Source organism: Megalopta genalis, chromosome 15 (genome assembly GCF_051020955.1).
Source record: "Megalopta genalis isolate 19385.01 chromosome 15, iyMegGena1_principal, whole genome shotgun sequence".
Lineage (NCBI taxonomy): Eukaryota > Metazoa > Arthropoda > Insecta > Hymenoptera > Halictidae > Megalopta > Megalopta genalis.
The window spans coordinates 7,039,809-7,055,741 of NC_135027.1; the positions used below are offsets into that span (position 1 = coordinate 7,039,809).

Consider the following 15,933-nt stretch of genomic DNA (forward strand, 5'->3'; position numbering starts at 1 on the left):
TATATATATATATATATATATATATTATATTTTATATATAATATAAATTATATTTTGTATATAATATTAGATAATATTTCTTTTTGTGTGATAATTCTTAAAAGCAATCATCTACATAATTATTAAAGCATCGTGTTGTGTGAACGGCCATTAAAGCGTTAATGCACACGACATCGAAAAATAACGTAGCTCTGAAAACACTTCAACCCAAGGATCTTCCTTTATCGCATATGTACACAGCTTGCAATGAAACTGATCCCAGGATAAACATCGAGAAACATCTCGGATAAACGGAATTTCAAAAATAGTTTAGCCCGTGCAGGTATCGACTGCACCGCAAACATGTCGTATCGCAAACATCTCGGCGGCAACAACATCAAATAGGTCCATCGAGATGCACCGAGGAACAATACGATTCCGAGGGAACTGCGCTCGTTGTGTTCTTTCCGACTGCAGCGTGTACAAACATTGCAGTCAGACGATCAGTCCTGCCGCCGATAAAACCCCTTAACAGTGGCGGCCGATGGCAGTCCGACGCCGGCCGTCGTTGCGAGCGGATATGTCGACGCTCGTCCCACTTCCGCTAACCGGGAACGCGAACGTTGCAGCTGCGACGCAACTCGTGCACCGGTGAGAGAAAACGCGGAAACGATCTGAAAATCTCGCGAAATCCCGGGGTCACGGGGACTTTTCATCTGGATCGGTGTGGGGATCTGTGCGGACCGTTCCTCCTCGTTCGACGACGCGCGACGTCTGTTTGTGTCTCGGCGATTAGCTCGTCGCCGACGTTCTCACACGAGATTCGTACGTACAGTGTGTCGAGCTGGAATTATTGAATGTTATTGGACACGCGTGAGGGGGAACGGAGTGGGGGTGGTTCCGGGGTTGTTCCAGGGTGGTTCGGGGGTGGTGCATTGTAACATGGAGGCCCGGAGGCTGTTCCGGTTCCCGTGAAATCACTGGGTTACTTTGCTACCGGATAAACATTCCGTGACGTGGCTTTGTTGCCCTTTCAAGAGGTAAACAATGGGAAAAATTATGGATGTTGGTGGAAGCCGGTTTCGGTTGATTAATTCTGTTGGGAGGGGTTTCGAATAATTGGATATGGGATTCTTGAGCTCGTGAATTAGCTGGCCGATTGCAGAACGATTGGCGGATGTTTGCGAGCGATTTTTATTTGGCTGATTAATTCAGTAATTTTGTTTGGTTTTTGCAATTAGCAGGGCGCACTTGTATTAGCGCAGGAGAATTTTTATCACAAATGCTGGAGTAGAATTTTTATTTTGTGATTTAGATATATATATATATATATATATATATATATATATATATATATATTTATTTATTTATTTATTAGAAACGTATTACTGTGCAGGTGTTCGGGTAATAGACAATTTTGAAAATAATTACGAGGTTTGTGAAGAATTTTTGGCATTTCGTTGGGAATAGGTAGATCAGTTTTATCGAACGTCTGCAATGTGTTATTTAATTGAAGAGTGATAGTAGCAATTGGAAAAGTAGCTTGAAAGAAACGAAATAATTGTTGCCTTTGTTTGGCGATATTTTCAATTGGTTTGTTATCTGAAAGTTGAGAGAGGGTATCATTATGGAAGCCGTTGACAGTATATATTTATTTTTTAGATAGCATTGCTTGGTATTTTTTCTTAACGCTGTCAGTTCAGGGTTTTGTTTTTAATTCTTCCAGTATTTAACATTAATTAATTTAGAAACGCGATATAAATATTAAATGTAAAAATGAATAATACATCATGTCGGTTGTATGACACAAATCAGATTTAGATTATCTGAATAACATTATTTCACCAATTAAATGATGATATATTGTAAGAAAAATAACACGGAGAATAATTTGAAAAGATTAGTTAAGAAGCAAATAGAAAATGTTGCCGGAAAGAAAGAAACACAAACGCTCCCTTCAACTATTCATGGCGGCATATTCAAATTCAAATACGAAGTATCGGAAGAAAACGAAATGACCTTAAATAACAATTTTCTCAATACGCAATACTGCGGAATCGTACAAATAATTACAGAAAACTCGTTCGAAGTCTCGCACAATGAAAGGTGCCATCGGAAAGACAAAAGTACAAATTTCGCTCCAACTCACCTTATGACGCAATACTCAAGTACAATATCAGCCCACTCAGGGTAAACTAAATCCCAATAAAATAATCAGAAATAACAGAATTTTCTCTCGGCTCGTATAATTTCCAAAAATCACAGAGATCATCGCGGAACTAATACAAAACAATGAAAAAATAAAGTTGAGAAGCTTGATCCCGGCGTTAGACTTGTGCTCGGAGTGGAAAAAACCGCGGGATTTTTCGCGCTTGTAAGTTTCGACGTGTTTAGACGATCGGAGGCACGTTTCCCGACTGGTTCTCGCGTGGTCGCGATCCGTTCGGTTGTAAATGGAATTTGTTGAATATTCGATCGGCTCGATCGACCGTGCACGCCGCGGAAAACGAGGGAATCACATCCGTGACGTGTTACCGTCTGCGGAACCGTCGAAGGTGAGCCGCACACGGAAGCGTGCAATTCCCGTACGCGCCAGTTATGAATTATCGTGATTGACATTCGTTCCTTGTGTACAAGTTATCTGGCCGCGAGATAAGGCGGCCGCTTTTCGAGCGGACTATTTAAACGGACGTGAACGTTCGCCTCGATTGAGCGTAATAATGTGGCCGATCGACCTGTGCCCTCGCCCAGTTGGCATTGTTTGTTTAAAATAGGAAGCTAAACAGTGCTGGTCAACTTTGTGGATCCAACGCCGAAGATCCTAGAGATTTAGTATCGGTAATTTAGTATCGAAATGACTAATGTATTGGAGGGCAGTGTTCAAGTGACGTTCGTGGTTCAGCTTTGGAAATCGTCAGGTGAGAATTCAATTTTGAGGTATTCATTTCGAGTCAGAGTAGTTCCGACAGGTTAAATCTGAACATTTTATTAATATTGAAGATTTAGAAGCTAAGTACGAGAGTTGATGACAGATTTCGAAGTTAGGATAGAGGGCCATTCCTTGACGGATCGACCTTAAAGGCTCTAGGACCATGTTTTGAGGAGTTAATTTATTACATCGCGATTTGGTAAAAGTTGGTGTAGTAGAATTAGATGTTGAGGTTTGTAGTTTGTCTTTTGGTGGAAGTGATCAGAATCAGCAATGGTTATAATAGTTGTCCAATGTGCTTTTTGTATATAGTATGTACCCAGCTATATATGTCATCAGCTTTGTTTTTCAAGATCTGGTCGTAGTAAGTTTTTAGAAAGAGTTTTAGCAATAGTTAGAGTAAGTAAATTGAGCAGTTTCAATATAATTGATCCTATATGTAACTGACTCATGGTAACTGGGATTCCTTAAAGACTTATTTTTTCGTATTTAAAAACATTATTACAGGGGATCATCTTCTTAGTGGTTTGTTTTAGTCTGGCAATGAGAAACATATATTCCTAGTGTTTTCATTTAAGCTGAAAATGAGGAATATATTTTTTTGTGTCTCCATTTAAGCTCACAATGAGAAATATATCTTTTTAGTATCGCTTTGCAAGGGAGTTTAACTTTTTAATTAGTTTAACTTTTTAACATTAGTTTGACTTTTAAATTAGCCAGAGAGAATGTATTTCATATGGTACCCTTATTTACATTTACAATATGAGATAAAATGCATGCATTTCAGTATGTTCATATAAATTAGCAATGTAAAATACATTTCATTGATTTTCACTGCAACACAAACAGATCTACCTGTACACAGTAGGAACAGAATTACTGGTAATTATGTAAACTCCAAATAATAATAGAAGTTTAATGAGTTCTGCAGAGTAAAGACATCCTGAAGTTCTGCAGTTTACTCTCATTTCTCTTAATTGCAAAAATGTTGCTAAACATTAGCCGTGCTAAATATAATTACATTATGCTAATTTTGTACTAACCATCTGTGTCAGACCATCATTTTAAAGTGATGAGTATTATAATATAATTATTCCCAACATCATGGAAACAGGAAAAGTGTTCCTCATTAAAAAGTAGATATCCGTTTTAGCTGAAATTAAATTACTGGACCCCACTCACTTCATTAATATGTAAATTAAAAGCGCAACAATTGCTCAAATTTTCCACTGATCTAACTTTTGCATTCTAACTTTTCAATTTTCGTTGCATCGAGCAATTCACTTCGATTTTCGCTTACCTTATTAATATGTGGATTCGAACTACAATAATTGCCAAATTTTGCACTGGCCTAACTTCTGCTACTCTCATCTACATTTTCGATATTATTATTCCATTGAACTAATCACTTAGATCATCACTCACTTCGTTTGTTAACGTGTCAATTAAAAGAGTAACTTACTTAGATCTTGCACTAGTTCAACTCTTGCTACTCTCTTGTACATTTCTGTTATGGTATGGTAATTTCTGCTATGGTAATTCTCGCTGCCATCAGACAACGTATTAAAAATTAATCTGTACCGAACGCAAAGCTAGAAGAAGGAAGATTTTCATCTTGACTCGTCGTCATAGAGCCAAACGGAGTTTAGCTAGGATAAATGTATCGCGGGTGAGTGCCTAAATGACTCGGGGCAGAAAAAGAGAGCAAGAGAGAGTGGTGTGTAAAAAGGTTCCGGACGGTGGATCCCGTGGACGGGGCTAATCAGCGGTGTAATTTCGATTTTTCGTCTAGTCGACAAGAATTACGCGGCGGAAAGGACGCTCGGCCGGTGTTGCGGAACGCGGGTGAGTTGAAAATTTTTCTTTGACCTCGTTAATGAGTTTTTAAGTACGAAACCCCGGCCGAATGGCGGGCCGACCGAGTTTACGTGATTTTATTTCGTTCATGCGCTCTCTAACCCTGTCTCTCTTCGCAACTCCAGCATCGAAACTAACTCTGAAATTCCAGCATTGGGAGCCGAGTCACGGAAAACGCCCGAAATAATGACGGTTCTGTTAATTTCATTTCATTCAGAATATTCCGTCTTTGTTCGAACACGCGAATCAACGACAAATAATTGTCCAATTTCGCTCGTTCAATTTTCAGCGTAAAAATCCCCGAAATATTGATGCGTCCGTTCATTGCACGGAATTTAGTGTAATCTGTGATTATTCGGACGGATATAATATACGGTTCGATATTAGATAATCGTTGAATTTTGGTATTTTATTCTGAACAAATGTCATTTTATCGTAAATTGAAAGATTTCAGATTGACTTGAAATGGATTTAAAAGTGAATAAAAACGATCATTAAAAATTGCTGTAATTTATAATTCGCTTTTTGTAAAGTGTGCTCACATTTAGGCGAAATAAATGGCACCTTAATTCTGCTAAGCGAAGTGCGCAAATGTTCGAAACAGTAACTGTTATCTGGATTTCGTGTAATTTAGAATATCCCGTTGTTAATTGGTGTGTGTTGCGGCGCACACGTGACGTTGTAAACAATTATGGAATTTCCGAATTTAATTATCCACATAACGATAGCCTCGGTAGCCGATTAATATTATCGAAAATTATCGATGCGATATTTTCATGCCCCAATCTTTTGTTTAATCTTCCAATTAGGCTTGATACAAATAGTTAATAATATAAACTAGCTCGTAGAAAAATATAATAAAGCTTGCGATTTAATTTGAAGTATACTGTCTTTGTCTGCTTTTTGATCAGGCTAGATACAAAATAACTAATGATATAAACTGGTTTTTCGAAGAATATATAATAAAACTTTCAACTTAATAGGAGATTTTATTTGCATTTCTATCAGCTGGAAAAATTGGTTATTTCATTTTTTGCAGGTAATACGATGCCACTGGTACGTAAATTGAAAGTCGGAAGATTCGCAGTTCTAATTAACGACATAAATTATTACCGCTAAAGCGGGATCGGTCGAAGGGAATGGCAATTAAGTGTAGCGAAAGGGCAAGCATTAGGCAGCAATCAATCCGAAATCCGATTAAGCTAAACCCTGGAATGGAGATCGCGTTCTAATTTATCAAATCTCCCGCGCAGACGTTCCACCCGAGTTCACTTCGAAAAGTAACAGATCCTTCGATCGGCTATGAAATTAATTGTTCCCGATCTTACGTCATAAGATCACTGTACATGGAAATCACTGGTCTGCACATTTTCTCCATTTATAACGAAAATGGATAGTCATTATACAGAGCATTGAGGACGTAAAAAGAATTTAGAAATACTTGCATTACTTTGAAATTTACGAAATTTTTATATTATGTTCCAGAAACATTTTCACAGTATCAAACTTGTTTACATAAAATAGCGATAATGTGAGTATTTGCTGTAAGAAGAAATATAATAATATAGTGGTGTGAACAATCATAGACTCAAAGTAATTTTTACATTGTTACCGATACCTAAACAAAAACTCAACAAAATATATTTGTATATTTCTATTTTCTATTATTTTTATTATAGAGATATACAAATACAATATTTTATTAAGTTCCTTTTTTAAATATACAGGGTGTCTCAGCTAAAGGAGGCCATCTACAGTGCTGTGAATAATTACGAACTTAACGTGATTGTTACATTTTCATCGATATTTAAATAAAAACCGTAATAAAACTATATTTGGATACGTCTATTTCCTATTCTTTCTAAAATGGAAATGTACAAACGTTTAAACATCCGTGAAAATTTTTAAGTTGCTTTAAGTCTATAATCATTTGCATCGTCGTAATGAAGCCGGCAATGTTTCGTGCAAAGCAACAGGTCACGGAAAAGTTATAAAACCAGCCTAAGAAGACAGTCAGGGATGGGAGCCGGGGAACGGGGAATAAATCGAACCGAGAACTCTGTGCACTTTCGGGAGAGAAAAACCGTGGAAAAATCCGCTTCTCGACGCTCCGAATCGCGCGGATTTCGCAGAAACGCGCGGCGACGTATTTGGCTGGTGGTAACGATGCAACTATTCCGAAAATTCGAAACACGGGATCCCGTGCACCGGTGACGAACGGGTCCGGGTTATTTTCGCGACGATAAAGCGAACGTCGAGCTAGACGCACGGGAAATGCGCTCGTTAGAACGGTTTCCCCTTGGCTGGCCGGGTTGCCAGTATCCCTGCCTCTCTCTCCGAGTGACAGCCAGGAACGCTTGTTATTATGCCGTGCATCAGCCCAGACCGTCTGCCAGATCCCGTTCGTTCCTCGGGCATTAATAAACACACGATCTTACGAGATCGAATAACCCGACTGACCGATTTTCCACGCTGAATTCAGCGAGCGTGTCGACACGCCGCGGCGGCGCTCAATTGGTCGATCTCCTCGATCGTTCCGATCCGCACCTGCATTAGACGCCAAAGGTAATACGCTTTGATTAGAATTTAGGATCATCCAACCGTTTCTTCTGTCATCCGATTTGCCCGATCGCGCACCGATTCGGAATTAACCGGCTTCGGGTCCTCGGCTGTTCATTTTCTTGCAGCCGATGTTGCACGATGCATAGTCTTGTTTTCACGGAGTAGTTGCGCCCGTTCGTTTTGATGCGATTATCGATATGCTGCAACGGCGCGAAGAAGATGTTCTAATCCGGAGCTTGTCTCGCCCCGGGGTCATTTTGTGCGTACTATCTTGCGCGAGATATTTCAATTTTCATCGAAATAGAATGATCGTTCGTTGCAAGTGATCGCAGAAGTTGCATATGTTTTGACCGGATGCATTTTTCGTATGCTGCAGCGTCAGAGATAATGTTCCAGTCTTCGGTGGATTTTTCTCGGATAATCTCGCGAGAGATTCGTCTTGCAATTCTCGTTTGTCGTTCGTTCGTTCGCGAAAATTAGAACGAAAGAAAAGTTTGCCTCGTCAACTGAGGAATTGCTCGTCATAGAAATGAAATCAAAATGCTAATTGCTTGCATGTTGAAAAACTACACGCGCCGTGAAAGCACACATATAGAGAATTCGTTGATAACAAGCCAACAGGGGACCAAACAAATATTTCCACCAAATTCTTCCGCTCCGAAAGCAGCCAAACATTATTGCACGCGTAATTCATTAGCGGCGATTATCGGAATTAATTAATGCCGAAACAATACGGCCGTTACAAGAGCAAACCATGTATTTTCCTGGGAATAAAGCTCCGCGAACGTCAAAGCTTTCTCCAATAAACCGGAAACTCGAAACAGTTTCAAAAACATATTCAGAATCGTCCGCGCGGGTTTCGAGAAGGATTTCGAACGGTTTTTGAACGAAAACCTGCGACGGTTTACGTTTTCATAGGCTATTTGGCTTCTTCTCCATGGTGTCCATGGTTGGATATGTTAGCGACGGCTTCATTTTAAAGGAAATCGAAGGTAGACAACCGCTACTCGTATTTTTCTTGTAAGATTATTTACCTAGAATTGATCACAGTAATTGAAGCACAGTAATTAGATCAGTGAACAGAAATTGACACACAGTATAGTCCCAAAAATATCTTGCAATTCAGAAATGGAGGTTCTTGACGTCATTTGAAGTAACTTTTTTCTTAGCGAGAATGCAATCCGCGGCTTCGTTTACGAGTTATTATCAAAAAACACTGACCAATGAGAGGCGAGCTCGGCTGGCGCGAGGCAGTCCAGTCAACGAGCGCACGGATCCCAGTTCCGCTCATTGGCCCGGCCGTCTCGTGCTAGCTGATCTCGCCTCTCATTGGTCACTGATTTTCGTTAATAACTCGTAAACAAAGCCGCGGATTGCATTTTCGCTAAGGAAGAAGTTACTAAAAATGACCTCAGGAACCCGCCATTTCCGGATTACGAGATATTTTTGGGACACCCTGTATTAGTGCTACATATATAGTAATAAATAATTCATAGCTTATTTCACTTGTCTTTGTAACACTTCGACACGTATAGATTACATTTCAAGACACGAGTCAACATATTCGACAATGTGATTTACCCCACTATGATTTTAACCCACTCAAATGTTTCACCGCGATCCAAGGGCGTGCTGCATAATTCCACGTATATCATCGGTTCCCATCTTGTAACATATCAACCGGAAAGTCACATTACCGGGTAGAACGCAACATCCTTCGACTGTCGCCGTTTCCTCCGCTCCGCTCATTTTTATTTTTCTCGTCGTCATTATGCAGATTACGGGCAAAATATTCTCGTCTGTAATTCCATTCCTTGGGAAGCCTCGGAAAAATATCTCCGGAAAATTTTCTAGAAAGCAGCGCTTTTAAACTTGCCTTTTAAACAAGTTCGTTTAGTTTGTTCGGTCGTGCGACATCTTCGCTGATAAACATTCCGCGCTTGTAAAATTCTTCGTGATGATCTTCGCTCGAGTTATTGGATTAGTTTCACGAAGATAATTAATTCGAAACGAATGTTACAGTCCTTTGGGACTAATTAATACATTTCGTTGATTATTCATTTGCGAGATGAGATACAGTGTTCTCTGGTTCATTAGAACATTTTTAGTTCGTCGAAGCAAGGGAAACGACTCGAACGAAGACAAATTTGTTGGTGAAAGCTCGGCTAGCAACAAAAATCGCGCGATTCTTTTATCAAAGGCGTGTTGATGTGTGTTCAAATATTTTGGCACTGAACGAAATTCTCGATGGTTCGAGATCCGCGGCCCGTTTCGAAAATATAAAACGGGAATACGCGCTTCGTTCCTGGAAAAGTCGAAAAGGCTTAACGGCCATCGACAGAATCATTTGACGGTAATTTAACGGATCGCTGCTGAATAATTCGCTATCACATGTTTACGAGGGGCGGAATGGATTTCAATGGAGGACCAGGGACGGTATTAAACGCGGCTGGGTCTCGCAAAAATGCTGGTCGGTACGACCTCGACTTTTCGACGTTGAAATTTCAATTTTCCGGCGCGAATGTAATATCGCGGGTGCGATAACGCGCGAAAGTATGACGCTGAATTTTTATTCGGATCGTTATCCGTGTACACTATCGCGGCCGATATGCGACAGGATCGATCGATCGATCGGTTACTGTCGGATTTCGTCATATGTAATTAGTCAGCAATTAAAATTGCTCATTTATTATCAGTCTATCCGGGATTTGCTTCCGGGTCGGTGACCGGAGTCGAGTGATGCTCGAACAATTGGAGGCCGTTGTCGGCACTTTTTCGAACGTGATTAAATGTAATTGGAAGTTCATTCGTGTTCATGAACTTTCATGGAGGATTTTCGGTTCTGCGGAAATACCGTTGCAAATGTCCATCGTTCTGATGGTAGATAAGAACGATTCGATCGTTCGAGAACTATTTTATGGAAGAAGGAGAAATTAACGAATGTATGATAGAAGATTCTTCAATTTCACGAAGACAATATTTTAATTAGAAACGAGAAATGACTTTTTTTATAGGACGAGAAAGTTCTGAAATCCAAAATGCGTTCTAAATGTAAAAGTAATTAACATTGAATTCATTCGCATATTATACAGAAGCTGAATAATCTAAAATACGTCAATTCAAGGTATAACAAAATTAATAATGAATTTCTTCAGTAGCAGCTACAATTGAAATCGCCGAGGTACAAAAAAAAATCACTGTTCTGTTCATTTTCGTGTAAAAGCCGGCTCTAAACTACAGAAATTTAACGTACGTTATAAATAATATCTTATTGACTTTAATCTAGGGCAAAAATGTGAATTTAAAGCGTATATGAATTTTAAGCATAAAATAGAAAATAATTAACACCGAAACCCGCCTCGGCGCTTACAAAAGCTGTAATTAAAAGTACTTTGATCCGCACGAAAGCTGAAGACTAAAACATAGAGAAAGAGTATGGCACGTGAAAGAAGCTAATATCGAATTCATTCACTTGCGATTATAAGTCTCCAGACTTATCAATTTTTTAAGACAAAGTATTTTCGACAAAATCCGCACTCCAATTAAAATAGAAATCGTACGATGTTTATGTAAATTTAATTTCGTCATTGTCATAAAGCAGTATACAGTCGCGTCGAAAAGTATATTTACACTTTTCGAAACGCGATAACTTTTTTAAAACGGGACTAAACGGCTTGAATTTTTTTTTAGACGATAGAAAGACTATTCCAGGTAATAGCAAAATTAGAAAAAAATATTTTAGTCCTTCTGTCGTCTGAAAAGAAAATTCAAGCGATTCAGTCCTATTTAAAAAAAGTAATCGCGTTTTAATAGCTGTCAACATACTTTCCGACGCGACTGTACATTATTCTTGTTTAGTAATCGGTAGTTCTAGTGTTAAACGAATGAAACAAAATCGTTTGCAAGCCATTTCCGCTGATATCCTCGTGTCCAAACAGTTTTTCGACGATAGTGTGCGTAAAATTTGAACGGCGCGAATAACGCGAACGGTTGAAACGAGTGATTTTTGACGGGCCAAATATTTCGAGCGAGCGTTTTCGCGTCGAAGTGCAGTTTCACGATCGGCGCGCGGTTTTATGAAGTATTTGCGAAAAAGAGCTGCGCGCATTCTCGTTGACAAAATCGGCGCGACGCGTTTTTAAGCGTGCCCGGGGGATTTAAACACTTGGCGCGTTCGAGTATCGCGAGCCATCTATTTTTTGAAACGTGGAGAGGACGTGTAAAAGCACAAGCGAGATATCGGAGTAGACCGGACGCCGTATGGGGTTTCGTGTAATATGTTCCGAAATACTGAAATTGTTAAAAACGAGAGGTTTTCTCTCGTCCTCTGCCTAAATAGACCAGTTTCCTAGCGAACTACATAATACTGCAGCACAAAAATTTCGTTACTATTTTACACAGTATCGTTGGCTCTAAAAATACAGTGTACAATATTGTACCGCGAGCTCGAGACTTTCCAGCTTCCGTTTTTTAATACCATTAGCTCGAACCTCTCTTAGAGATACCCTCCTACGTATTCTTAATGCTTTACAAAATTTTAACTCGGGACGATGTAAATTAAAAAAGGACTAAAATGACACTAAATTTAAATTGTTGAACATTTTACAAAATATCTATTATTCGAGATAATATAATTTATCTTTTCGAGATAATCAAACACAAATTGAAACAGAAATGAAGAGAATAATGAAAAAGACGTAGACATTATTTTAGCTTGAAATGTGCTTAACGAACGTTGAACCTACTTATTACAGAAGTGTAATTTACGCAATTAAATTCCGATAAATTAGGTTCAATGAACCAAGGATAACAACATATTTTATGATCAAAAAAGAAGCAAGACAAAAACAGATATACAAATTCTCACATTTTATTTAAAAATCATACAATACAATTGTTACAGGCTTGTACCCTACTTTAAAATATAAAAAAAATCATAATTAGCAGCTATCATCCTCGACCCAAAATACATTACAACTCGTAATATTTTCTGAACCAACTCTTATCCCAAGAAGGTTGCTGCTTTAGAGACACGGAAGGGTCGGAATGGAATCGGCATTCCCTCTGGCTCCTTTTCTTACAACGACGATTTACTTGACTAAGACGCACGCACAGCAGAATGCTCCGACTCGAGGGTGACGTACAATGTTTGGGAAGCTCTTAGGACCTCGCAAATCCCGATACCAAACGCTTTACCATGAGAAATGATGATCCAAGGCAGCATCCTCCATCCCGATGACCATTGTCCTTCGCACCCGCCCCAACAAGCGGCACAAGGCACGGTTGAGGGGACTTGGGCCGTCTTACAAGCTAAACCAAGAGCTATAAGGAGGCCTTACGCAGGAGAAGAACGCTATCGGGAACCATCGCCCCATTGCCTACACGTCCGATATCGATATCTGTTCGGACTTACCTAAGAGCAAGCAAGGCCGCCACAGTTGTATCGGAGTTAAAATTTTTACATGATAGAGGAACTAGTCTACTAGACGGTGACTAAAATGCTCTTTTTAAATTTTGCCATTACTTTGAATGACAAAGAAAAATAATAAACTCTCGTTTTTTAACTTTTTTTTATCGGAGCCTTTAACAAACATTTAAGAAATACTTTTCCGTAGATCTCAATACTCGGATCACCCAAAGTCGAACTACAGGTGTTGAAAGATTTTAAAAACAGCAGTATTCATACAGTTTTTGGTCAAAATCGTGACAGAACTGCGTTTTTTGCCATCATTAATTTGTTGTAACCCATAACAAGATTACAAGTTATCAAGATCTACGAAAGACATTTTCTAAAATTTTCGTTATTGGCTCAGATAAAAAAGTCATTTCAAGTAACAGCAAAATTTAAGAAAGTATTAGAGCCGTTGTCTAGTAGACTGGTCCTTCTATCACCTAAAAAATAATTCAAATCACTTAGTCCAGTTTAAAAAAAGTTATCGCGTTTTAAAAGGTGTGCAAACACTTTTGTGGGCCACTGTACTTGTTTTACGAGAGTTCATTCACGAATGTTTCGAAAAATTATTTCGGTAAATCACCTTCGTTGCATACACGCATTTCAAAAGTTTATAAAGCTCCTACCTCCAGATTTGAAAGAGTCGTTTGAATATACGTGCCGTAGGAATTTGTGGCTACCAAATTATAAAGTTTAAATTTCTAAATTATTGATAACGATGAGCGCCATGGAGCTGGTAACGGTGTTTCTGAAGGCACATTTAGGGGTGAAAAAAATTTACATTGGGTGCTAAGTCTACTCCAGCATCTCGTCTGTGATAAAAGCCACTCGATAAGCTTGACCGGTATAATTCAATTCGAATTTTCTTGAGAAAACGATGAAAAGACAGGCGAAAGACCTTTCACCGGCCGCGGAAGAAAGCCGGGTAAGAAGGTCCGGTAACGAGATCACGTCAAAAATAAAGACAAGAAACGCCCTCTCCTACGGGAATCTTTTCAAACGGCCTTTTCCCCATTCCGACCGAGTCGCTTTAATCGAATGTCAAAATTACTACGGTCCGCGCCTCTTCTTCCTCGAATTTCACGCAGGATGAACATCAAATAGCCGTGTTTCAGCTACTTTTCGAGGACTCTCTTTCGAAAAACAGACCGTGTATTGAGGACTTATGCGAACCGAGCTGTTTGTACCGCTGTTTGCAATCACTTACTTGCCTTTTAACGGTACACGACGGACGCGGCAATCGGTTTGAGAGCTTGACTACGAGATATCGCTGATATTTCTACCCTCCGACTGCAGCTGATGATTAGTTTACTTTGTTCCGCAAATATGATTTTATTTGTTCTGTAGCTCCGAGGTAACTGGGCTTCGAATTTCATGCGCTTGGGACCGGTATCGGTGAAATATGTATGAAACGGCGAAGTCGTCGGGAACGTTGAGAATCCTATTTTATATTCATCTGGCTGAAATTTTTATAATAGGAGACTTTGCGTCGAACTGTCATTCTGTATCGTTCAAGAGAATGTTTAATTGGACGATAATCAATCTTTTAACTTGAAGAAAATGTTGAATCTACTTGTTAATTCGAATTGGATTTTTGTTCAGCAGAATTTAGAAAACGTTCTGTTCGTAAGGTTTATTGAACCTTTGCCTCTTACAATTGCTTCGAGAAAATGCACATTTCGTACAAAGACTCGCAATCTGATCGTAGCAAATAGAACTAGTTATGAAATAGTGTGATTCTAAAATAACAGTGTAGAAACATGTATATTGTATGAGTACATATTTTCGAATATGTCTGTTATTTTATCGATTTTAATTCGCCTCGTTTCACATTAACGGCGAACAGTGAACGTTGATACATCAACTAAATAACGGATGAACGATATTTTTGATACTGTAACTTGACGGCAGCACGAACAAATTTTTCCCCAGGTTCTCGAGAGCCTCGCTTATGATGGCTTACTTATCGCTTTGACTGACAGATCAGTCGCTGTAGAATTTTCTGGTGGTCGGAGAAGCCTCCCCTTAGCGAAATGGGAGCGGTATAAGCCAATATTTGTCGTACTCCCGATTTTTCTAACCTTATCAATCCTCCGGGAGCCTGAGCAAATTTATTTCAATCAATATTTCACGGTACACAGTGATTTTTCATTTCGGAGGAAAATATGTTGCCGGTATAGTGACAGTCAATCTGCGTTGAGCCGATAACTACGCCAGGTCTGATAAGCTAAAAGCGTAGTTATTAAAAAGACAAATCTAGAACTGCCCTAAGCTGCTGGTCATTTATAAATCCACCGCGTGGAAATTAACAATTTCATTTGAGCAGAAACATTCGATGACGAAAGAGAAAGTGATAATGGTTGTTGAGTAAAATTTGATATTTGAATAACTACGTTTTATTAAATTAATAGTACATAGTATAATGAAGCATATATTGCTTATATTGTAATATTGTTTTATTTAGTGCATACGAAAAAATAGAAGAAAATATAATAAAAATAAAAAATTAGAAGCTTGAAATACTATTCGCGATGAAGATTTCTAGTGCATAATCATTTATTTCGTTTTTTTAAGTCAGAATAAAATCAGAATTAAATCTCAATCCCTCTTGTCACCAGTATTTAACCGTTCAACTAAATGTAGGCATGCAATAAATACAAATTTTCTTTCTGCTTTAAGAAATGATTGCAATCGAAAACATTCCACTCATTATAATTGCACAGAATATGGTAAAATTTCAATTTTTATTTCGTTAAATCTATTATGCAAAAGAGGTGAGATGACAGTCACAGGATATTTTGCATAAGTTGATGTAGAAAATTGATATTTTTGATGATCGTACGAGGATCAAGATTATATTGTAAATTATTTCTTGATTGAAGTAAAATATACTGTTTAAACACGTCAGAAATTCACTCGTAAATTGATTAGCGGAAGCAACCAGCTCCAACCAAAGCCACGAAGCACACACACAATGAAACAAAATACAAAAAGAGCTCCGATGCTATTTAGAAAAACTACGTCACCAATACATAGTTATTTCTTAACAGATTAGCTCGCGACCGATCCATTACAACTCTTTCGCGAATATTACTGCACGTTGCATCGTCGCAACTAGTCAGCGAAGAACCGGCGCCCCTTCGGTGACACTGTC

General features: G+C 38.8%; 1 protein-coding gene across 9 annotated transcripts in view; it reads left to right on the top strand.

Moving 5' to 3' along the window:
* Nucleotides 1-539: 539 nt before the first annotated feature.
* The window catches only part of Oamb (Octopamine receptor in mushroom bodies), a 183,983-nt gene continuing 168,589 nt past the window's right edge, over nt 540-15,933 (top strand). For 4 of the 9 annotated variants that reach the window (XM_076526713.1, XM_033468691.2, XM_033468690.2 and 1 more), the window contains exons 1-2: nt 540-1,019; nt 4,501-4,753. The gene's annotated coding sequence lies outside the window, so the exon portion shown is untranslated. Of the gene's footprint in view, nt 1,020-2,428; nt 2,898-4,463; nt 4,754-15,933 lie in introns of those variants that run through there. The other 5 variants (XM_076526716.1, XM_076526714.1, XM_076526717.1 and 2 more) reach the window with 5 other exon arrangements.